This window comes from Macadamia integrifolia, chromosome 12, assembly GCF_013358625.1.
Source record: "Macadamia integrifolia cultivar HAES 741 chromosome 12, SCU_Mint_v3, whole genome shotgun sequence".
In the NCBI taxonomy this organism is placed as follows: Eukaryota; Viridiplantae; Streptophyta; class Magnoliopsida; order Proteales; family Proteaceae; genus Macadamia; species Macadamia integrifolia.
Window position 1 is genome coordinate 17607209 of NC_056568.1, and position 10667 is coordinate 17617875.

Sequence of the window (10667 nt, forward strand, 5' to 3'; positions counted from 1 at the left end):
AAAGCTCCAAGTCCAACAGTTCAGTAACTGGCTGTTGTAACTTGCTCCCTTCTCATTTTCATAACATCGTAACCTTAGGTGCTATAGATCCACTGTCTTTGCCCCATCATGTCTCATTATTTGAGGCAAATTTTACATCAAAGTTCATCGGTTCCTAAATATGATAATATAATCAGAACAAGATTTGTTGATTCCAACTCAAGAGACATGAAAAGAAACATGGTAAAACTAATAATCTGCTCTCCAAATTTAGTGCCATCTGGCCATTATGAATAAAATAGATGAGCGAAAATGATAAAATTAATTTCTATGCATAAACATACACAACTTATGGAAAAGCCAACCCATAAAAAGAGCCATTTAACAACAACTACTAATCCTCAGACTATGCCTCCTAGAAGACCCTATTCTTTCACGCCATTAGTGACTGCTCTCCTTGAAGCCGAGGGTTAAAAATTCTGTAACTGCATGTCTGAAACTAAAATGAAGTGTCTACCGAAGTAAGTGCAGATGGTCGATTCATAATCATAACTTGCACTTGAAGTTACTGACCACGAGAAAATAAGTTCCAGCAATTCCAGATTGGAGTTCAGGCAAAACTGAGGAGCTCAGCATGGGAATCTGGTAGAACTATTAATGGCTTGCAAGTTCATTGCTGTAGTGATGACAGTGGCAGAGAGACATTCCGAGATATCTGGTCATGTATTGGCTCCTGCACAGAGGATCCCAAATGAGACGTCAGACATCAAGCAATATCAGTATGCTGTGTTATACTACCTCTTCTTGTGGCGGCTCAAATCTTAAAGAGTTTGTGATTGTCTCATACAACAAAACATATCTGCCACAAAGAATAAATAGTTAGCACCAACATGGACATATATGTAAAACATACAATGTGTTATAGAAACATAAAATTAATACCAGAAAGAAACAAAAAGTGACATTAACAGTCAGTACCCCCAGAAAGATCAGTTATCCTGGCTCCAAGGTGCATGCTATGTTATATCTAGCCACACTCTTCTAAGTTGTGACATAAAGACAAAAATAATCATAGTTTCATGGCAATAATTAACTAATGTTGAATAAAGATACTTCCCATACCACACAATATATATATATAGGGACTGCCTAAATGACACCTCTCTTTATTTTCCCCGTCTTATTTCAAAAATTACTTTGGATCAAGAGTAAAATAGGGTTTTAAATTAATTAGATAATACCCTGATTTTTGTTATTGATAAAGGGTATTAGCAAAATTGTAGACATTAAAACCTCGGTTATTGTATTCCAACGATATTCCAGTCTTATTCTCTCTCACGGGCTCTATTCTTCACCATTTTTTTCTGAGCACTGAAACCATTCCAATTTTGGCACCATTGTATAAGTCATACTTCTAATGCGTTGACGTGAGTTAGATGGGGGCCTTCTTTCAAGTCTCAACTTTCAAGCCATCATGCTTAGCACGGGCATGAGAGAGAGAGAACACTTTCAAGTCTTCATAAGTCATGAATCATTCTAACTTATCGATTGATGTTGATGAAGACTCTCTTCAGTAATGACTGAGGGAACTGCAAGTGCCTCTAAGCAACCAGTAGCTTTTTATGTATCTGGTTCAAATGATGACTGGTATTGTTGTGTTGGTTACCGGGCTCTTCGAGTCTAGTGTTGTTGTGTGTTAATTACATAGTTTTCAATGCGGAGTTGTGTGTTCGAGTTGTTACTTTTGAATTTATCGGGGCTGTCAAGAATACGTTAACTCATTTCTCCTTTTATAAAAGTAGGTTAGGTGATGGATTGTCTTGGTGGGGGACATAATGCATGTAGGACGTTTTGGCTTGACCAATCTATATGGTACGTCAGGTAGACAGTTGGTACTGTATTATACTCTGTCGTTATAAGCATGTGGCTGATTTGTAGTGGTGCGTCAGGTTGAGAGCCAACACGTATTATAATTAGCCATAACCCATCAATCTTTTTGCATGGATCCTTGCGCTCGTCCTTACTTGGAATCTCCATATAGCATGTAGCTGACCCAATTAAGTTGGGATATGTTGTTCAGATGGTGACTATAATTTTGATTCAGTAGACAAGTATAATAGGCTTGAATCCAGATTTTATTTCCCTTCAACAATTAGGGAATCACCTTTACATCTCTCAACAGATAAAAATACATGGAACCCTTGAGAAAACAGAGGCAAGTCCTTAGAAAAGAAACCTAGTGCAAAGTGCGAATTATATATATTAATGAGGGACAAACATGGAAGGATGATGAAAATAAGGGCAAGAGGTAAATAAAGGAAGATGGAAGGGTAATAATGAGGGTGGGAAAACAAAGTAAAGAGACAAGAGAATCATGAGGTGATTTGGGTTGTCTTCAACCTCCAGCCACAAACCATAGGCGGAGAAAAAGCTTCGAACCAGAAGAGATTTCTCTTTCAATACTTCTCAGTTAAGCCTGAAATTCCAGGCAAAGGAAGGTACTTCAAAACCCTTCTATAATCAAGCCCTAGCACCTCCAACAGTCATCAACAAAGAGAGATCTAGCCCTCTGAAAGCAGATCCGGGCAGAAGCTAGAAAGAGCCTGAGTTGCAGGTTTCGGCTCTCACAATATACTGATTATCAAGCACTCTACCATGGGTAATATATCGCCTACAGGTAAGGAAGTAACCCTGTTACTCTCAGCCCAAACCAACAAAGCACCAAGGAGTTTGAAGTCACTGTCCAAGGCTGCAGGTACCGCCTAGAAACAATGGGTGGTAAAACAAATCAGAAAAGAAGAAGAAAGAGGGAAAGAAAGGTCGCAGGGAAGGAGAGAGAGAGAGTGATTGCACAGAAGAAAGGGGGGGGGAGAAGAGAATCGTGCACACAGCCACGGCTACTCAAACCAAACTCTATTCAATTCACCTTTAATCTGCCCAAAATCGATGGTTACACATCTATTTATAGAACCCAAAGACTCCTAATAACTTCCTAAACTCAAATTAACATAAATAGAAACTTAATAGAACCCTAATTGGAAATGTCTACTTGTCTAATAGCTTCCCCAAAATAACCCAGAATAAACGATTACATATTTTTTCCAAATAAAATAAAAAATTTAAATATCCTACTAGATTCCAAAAATAAATTAGATATGACCCTCCCTAGAGCCCACAATGGCGGAAGCCTAATGCACCGGATACACCCCTTTGATAACATCTCTTTTAATCAGGCAATTGTAGCAACATAATCAAGAATGGTAAGTAAAATTATGTTCCATCTGCGAAAAACAGAATGAAGGTTGGCAAGGGAAGTTTGCAGCCAAATTTTGCTGGAGGTTTTTGATGCAAAATTTAGCCACCAGTAACAATGCTAGGAGAAAAAGTACAATCTGGCAGCCAAGGCAGCACACGGTTCTTCTTTTGAATCAGTGTTCTATGAACTTTTAAAGTTAAACCAAGGATGGACTGAGATTTGGCCAAGAGATTGGTCCAATCAACTAAACCACTCTAATGTCCAGGTCCTTTATTTTTATTTGTTTTATTTTATTATTATCATCATTTATTTATTTATTTATTTTTTGTAAATTGAATCTGTCCGGATAACATCAGTCCAAATCATAGTTTTTAAGGCGACGGAGGCGTTTGAGGGTCTTTCAAAGCGCCTTAGCGATAAGGCAGGCATAAAGCGTCGCCTTATTGACTAAAGCGTTCCTGTGTAATTTTTTTATAAAACCAATCTATTTGACTCAAATCCTAGTTGAATCATATTACTCATAAGCGTTCCTGTGTAATTTTTTTATAAAACCAATCTATTTGACTCAAATCCTAGTTGAATCATATTACTCATAAACGTTCCTGTGTAATTTTTTTATAAAACCAATCTATTTGGCTCAAATCCTAGTTGAATCCTATTACTCATATGTTAAATAAATATTAAAGGTTCATATTCATACCAATGAAAACAAATCAATAAAGTGAATAAACTAAGTTCATTTTCATCAATCATCAATCATCAATCATCAATCATTAATCATTAATCATCATAATATATTAACATATAATATAAATACATAATTATGAAACAAAATTATTAATATAAAGAAAAGAAGACATAAAAAATAAAAGTATTTATTATACTTACCTCTATGATGCCAAAATGAGTGCCTAAGTCCTAAGGTCATCCAATATATTTCTACTCCCGTCAAAGAAGAATGAAGCTCACCGCTACCGGAGCAAAATGGTGGCCTAGATCAATGGTTCTTCCTTGTTCCTTGATTCCTTCTCAAAGCCCTTTCTTAAAACACTTGACAAAATCCAAACCCTGTTTGTGAATCGTGTTTTTGTTTTATTTGTTTTGGTTATTTTTTATGGAGTAAAGCTGATCCCATACATCTCAAGTGTTAACAAAACCATACACCTACCAATAAAAAATCTATATTTGGAATCTTCATCAAGTAATTTTAAACTGTGTTTAAAAAAAAAAAAAAAAAAAAAAAAAAAAAAAAAAAAAAAAACCCATAAGGCGCCACTTCACATAAGGCGAAGCACTGCCTTACCATCTCTAGACCGCATCAACGCCAAGGCTACCAGCACCTTAAAAACTATGGTCCAAATGGTGGAAAAAGTGTAGCAGATATTTTCTTCCATTTTTTATTGTAATTAGCTAAGCTATCATATTATATTCCAGCCTGTTTCTTTATTATTTAAATTTGTTTGGTTAGAATATAGTCCCTCCAATCAGCTGGTTGATGGGGAGGTGTTGAGTTAATTTGGGTTTGTTACTTTTCTGGTTTACAGCATTATTAAATAAAGAGTAAATTTCTATCACTCCCCTATACTTGCCCCATATTTATCAAACTCCCCCACTCAAAGTTTCTATTCTTATTCCCCATAAAGCAAACTTTCACCTCTCTTTCTCCCCAGCTAATTCTAAATTCCTAAATTACCACTATTCCTGATGCAGAATCGAGGCTGAACTGGGTTGACCCGTCGGGCAATCTCGACCGAGACAAGTTGGGTCCGATTAGATTTTTTGAAATCAATAGGATATTTTAGGAGTTACTTTATTTAGGAAGAATTGAGTTATTTAATTTGGGACGATATGTAATCTTTTATTTTTGGGTAGTTCTTAGTCAATTAGGGAGTTACCAATTTAAATTTTATTTGTTTCTAATTTTATTAGTAATAATTTAGGAAGCAAATTTGAAGTTGCTAATTTTAGTTTTAGATTTTACTAGGCAAGTTTTAATTTTCAGTTATTATATAAGGGCATGTAATCCAAGTTATTAGACAGATTAAAAAAGATGAATTGAGTTTGAGTATTTGAGAGCCTGCGGGCGTGTGTGTGATTCTTTCCCCCCTTTCTTAGTGCGATTTCTTCCTCTCCCCTGCAACTCTGAGATCCCTCTCAGGGATTTCTTCCCTACTGCTACCGGCCCTCCATCAATTCCCCTCCCCCTCTGCGCTCCAGTGGCACCCCACTCCCACAGCCTCTCTCCAGCATCCCTCAAAAACCCTCTGCTCTGCAACCACCTCTCACCCCTGCCTTCCCCTCTACCGTGAGCCTCCCCCCTCCACAACTCCTGCCCCACCCCATCAAAAGGGGAGCTTGGAACCATCACCATTGATTCTGGTGTATTTTAGTCCATGGATTCAACTCTTCTTCGAATTTTTCTTCAACATTTTGGATATTTCTTTGATCGGCCAGCCTTAAGAGATTTATTGTAAGTTTTTTAGCTCTCAATTTCTCACCGTCTTATTTTTCGTCCTTGCTTCATCAATTCAAAGCTTTCAGATTAGTCGTTTTCCATCATATCTGCAACTGAACTGCATTCTCTTGTTTTTGTTCCCCCCTTACCATTGGGAGGCAAGCTGGCACGCCAGAACAAGGCTTTGTGAGCGTACTTACTTTCATACTTTCTCAGGTCTAACCTTCGCCACTTCAAACGAGACTTTGCCCCTCTTTTGTTTGTTGAATTAGAAAGAACAGTCCCAGCAATCAAACTACTGCACAGTTAAGAAAGAAAATGGATGTGCATGCTAAGCAATCAAACTACTTTCCATTCCCAAAATCGACTGATTTAGGTTCTATTAGTAGTTAAGCTGTAATTCTTTTACCACATTTTGTTGTACTATTACTTTCTTTGGCTCTTCGGTGCATCTACTGAAATACTGAATCACTCCTCAATTAACTTCTTAGCTTGATTTTTCTTTCCTTCAAAAAGGAAAATTGTTGGGTTTTGGTATATCTAAATTGTGTTTGACGATCTCATAAGCCTCAATTTCGAGGTGTTGGAAAAGAATTTATTGAGTGCATGAGCTACATTAGGATTTATTGGTAGGGTTTTCAATGTTCAGATTTTGAGAAAAAATGAGTTCATTCTTCTGGTTGTTCTACATTCTGGAGTATTTGATTTGAAATTCAATGTGACTTCTTTGTTCATCTCCTCATCGGTTCTTGTTGCAGAACACTTTGAGATTTGTCTGAGGAGTTAAGCTATGGACTCTGCACAGTCACAGCAACTGAAGAAAGGGAGATCGGTCTCCCTTTCTCTCTCTCTGAGACTCCAGTATCAAGTGACAAGTCTGTAAGAGATCTACGGTCCGATGGGAGTTCCAGTCATAAGCATGGTAAAGATAAAGGGGTAAATGTTCAGGTTCTTGTCCGTTGCAGGTTAATGACATCTTGAATAGCTTTTCAAGATATTGAATGACAAATGGACTTCATTGATGTAGACCTTCAACCGAGGACGAGATGAGAGTCAACACACCCACAGTGATTTCATGCAATGAGCACAGATGAGAAGAATCTGCGGTTCAGAACATAGCCCACAAGCAGACTGATAGAACCTTCATGTTCGACCAGGGTTTCCTACAGATCCTTTCATTCAAGATTTTGGCATTTTGTCCTGATCTACAGTACAGCTGAAACTGAGATTAGGGTGTGGGGCGGGGGTTGTGGAAAGGGAGGTGGGTGGGAGTTGTAGAGAGAAGTGTCTCACAGAAGAGGGGAAGGCAGGGTGAGAGGTGGTGGCAGATTGGAAGGGGGAGATGACAGATAAAGGCTGCAGGAGTGGAGTGCCACCGGAGGGGGGAGGGCAGGGGAGGGGAGGGAAGCAGGGTTATTTAGGGATTTAGAATTAGTGGGGGAGCAATAGAGGTGAAAGTTTGCTTTCTGGGGGCAATCAGAAAAGAAACTTTTGAGTAGGGGAGTAAGAATATATAGGGTAAGTATAGGGGAGAGAATTTCCCTTAACTAAATATAAAGAGCCACAGCCGTACCCAAAATTTGATGATTGAATGAAAAGATGCTTCGAATTTGTTTCAGGTGAGCGGATCTTAGGCTAATGCATCTGTGGATTCAGGTGTGGTGCTCAGTGGATTCTGCTGTAGATTCTAATAGGGTCTAACCACCAGGGTGTAAGGCTATGTACATTTGCCCCCTCCCAGACCCTGCAATAGCAGGAGCCTCATGCACTAGGTGCTCTTTTTTACCAAACCATCAGGTGATTAGGGTTCAGAAAAGCTAAGAAAACCAGAATTGCAGATAAGTTAATAAAACCATGGAACGAAATCTCATCGATTTCACTCGAAATTTTGCATGTTTCGCAGGTTTCGACCTACTCCGAGATGAAACCAGGTACCACAGCCGTACCAAAATTTGATGATTGAATGAAAAGATGCTTTGAATTTGTTTCAGGTGAGTGAATCTTAGGCTTATGCATCTGTGGATTCAGGTGTGGTGCTCAGTGGATTCTAAGTGTTCTGCTGTAGATTCTAATAGGATCTAACCAGCAGGGTGTAAGGCTACGTACATTTGCCCCCTCCCAGACCCTGCAATAGCAGGAGCCTCATGCACTAGGTGGTCTTTTTTACCAAACCATCAGGTGATTAAGGTTCAAAGAAGCTAAGAAACCCAGAATTGCAGATAAGTCGATAAAACCATAGATCGAAATCTCGCAGATTTCACTCGAAATTTTGCATGTTTCCCAGGTTTCAACCTACTGCGAGATAAAACCAGGTACCACAATATAATTGTACATGGTTACGATAGGTTTCAACTGGTTTTGTCGAAATTTCGCATATTTCGATTGGTTATGGTTTAACCAGCCCCTTTATTATACCTTGTTTTTGTTAGAAATATTAGTTAGGGTAATTTACGGCGCCACCCCCTGGAAAATGCCAGTATTATAGGAAAGCCCCTCTCTTTCACCAAATTAGACTCAGACCCCCTACCGTTAGTCACTGTTAAGGAACATACCTTATATGCTGATGTCCGTTAGTATATTTTATTTTAAATACCAAAATGCCCTTACCACCTAAACCTATGTACATTTTGGTACTCTTACTATATTTCTAGCCCATATGGCTAAGAAGTCCGCCTCAGCTGTCGCTGCCGCCCAAACCAGAAGGTGAAGGTCTCTCTCTCTCTCTCCGTCGTCTTCTTCATTGCGCCTGTGGCTGAACAGAAGGGGGAGAAGCTTTATTCTTCTCTACTGTCTTATTCCCAGTTGAATCTGTTTTCTCTTCTCCACAGAGCCCTAAGCCCACACAACCACCCTCTCTCTCTCTCTCTCTCTCTCTCTCTCCGTCGTCTTCTTCGTTGCGCCTATGGCCACCTGTGGCTGAACAGAAGGGGGAGGAGCTTTATTCTTCTCTACTGTCTTATTCCCAGTTGAATCTGTTTTCTCTTCTCCACAGAGCCCTTAAGCCCACACCACCACCCTCTCCTCCCTCCTCTCTCTTCCCCTGCCCCAACCCAACCGCTTCCCTCTATAAAATCCCCACCTTCTCTTCTTCACTTATATCTCTCAATATTTAGATCTCTTTTATGGGAAATGAGATTAAAAATTGCCTCAATCTTTAGATCTCTTTTATGGGAAATGAGATTAAAAATTGCCCTAGATGCAGTGCGTGGTTTATTATACCTCCATGAAGAAATGGAATCATCAAACCCTCGAACCATAAATTACGAAGGAGAAGGAATTTCCAGCCCAAACCCACCAGATTCTCTTTGACATTAACAGAGATGGAGTCTCTGTCTCTTGATGATCATGGATGATGGATCCCTTCTATCTTCCTCCTCTTCTTCTTCTTCTTCTTCTTCTTCTTTTAATTTTTGTTTCATATTTTGGTTTCTCTGTAAACTTAGTAGTAAATCTTTTTATTTTATTTTGTCCAAGTTGGGTATGTGTGATATCCATACACCAACTTGAGGGGGGAGTGTAAAATAATGCATTATTGTAATAATGGTTTTTAGGGGTTATATCCAAACAGACCCTTAAGTCCTCTTTAGGGACTTATTTCATTATAAATAAAGGAGGACTATGCTCAACATTGCACAAGTCCAAATTCCCCAAATCTTCACAAATATGTATGATCAATTATCAATTCTCATGAAAGATTTCTAGGTTATCAAAGAACTGCTATATGGAAAATAAAAGTAAAATAACATTCCCTCAGTGTCCTTGTTTCATTTTCTCCAAGTATGAGACCTAAGTGGAGGGAATAAATAAGAGGAAAATGACGTACCGCCAAGCAAGTTCACAAACAAGTTCTTCAAGGGCATTGGGGAGAACCTACACATTTTCGCCCACCAAGATGAGATTTGATGTATGGCATCACATGCAAAATTCAGAAGAGAGTTATTGAAAATTATTTGCGACTTACGTCATCTTCATATGGATTGCAATGTTCTTTAAACCACAACCTTAAGAATTCCTAGTAACAGATCATAGTTCTGAACATCAGGAACAATTGCTAGTCCAAAGGTGACAAATCACCAAGAAAACAAAAGGCAGAAAATATTGAGGAGAAAAAATACCAAAATTTATCATGACTCTCATATGCAATCATCAACTCATCAAGAATGCAAAAACTTTCTATATTCCCAAACAATATACAGAGGAAGATTGGTAAAAACTGCAATTGACAAGAAAGACAAGTCAAAGAGTTTGCCTTGTCAACGTTTAGTGGTTCAAGCCAATTTTGAAAGCGCTCCTCATATGATTGTGCGATCCAATATCTGCTTGAATCAGGGGTATGCACCTAAAAAGTATTGATATAATAACTCACAAGAAAATATGATAACTGTCTAACCTCTGATTCTCAATTACAAGAACAACCATGACACTTATAAGAAAATGATGGCTCACCTCATCAATTAAAAGAATGGTACCATCACGTGCCTTTCCAAATTCATACTTTGCATCTACTAATAGCAGGCCATGTTCCATAGCTACACGCTGTATTTAAAAGAAGAAAACAAATAATGAATTTGATAAGAGAACTATAAATGTCATCGTGCAACTTAAACTGAATGAAAGAATTTTTACAATGCAATGACCATGCATAGATGAATCAATGCTGACAGATATATGCATATAACAGCCAACAACCACAAGAAGGCATAATACATCATATCTTATCATGAGAACGATAAACATCCATGCTTCAGCACATACATTACATGTTTGTGACATTAATAACATGGGCATTCCCAATTACATGCTAGGGACCAATGTCTCAAATATTTATTGACAATCACATATGGTCAATATGAAAGCAAAAGACGGGGGTAGCAATAGAATTTCACACTATAAGAACTTATAATCATTTTTTTTTTTAAATATTTCAATGTTCTTTCAGAGAATTCAAGGGGGTTTTTTTTTTTTTTTTTTTTTTTT

General features: G+C 38.2%; 1 pseudogene; it reads right to left on the reverse strand.

Annotated features, from left to right (window-relative positions):
- Positions 1-208: 208 nt before the first annotated feature.
- LOC122058465 overlaps positions 209-10667 on the reverse strand; it is a 14352-nt pseudogene continuing 3893 nt past the window's right edge.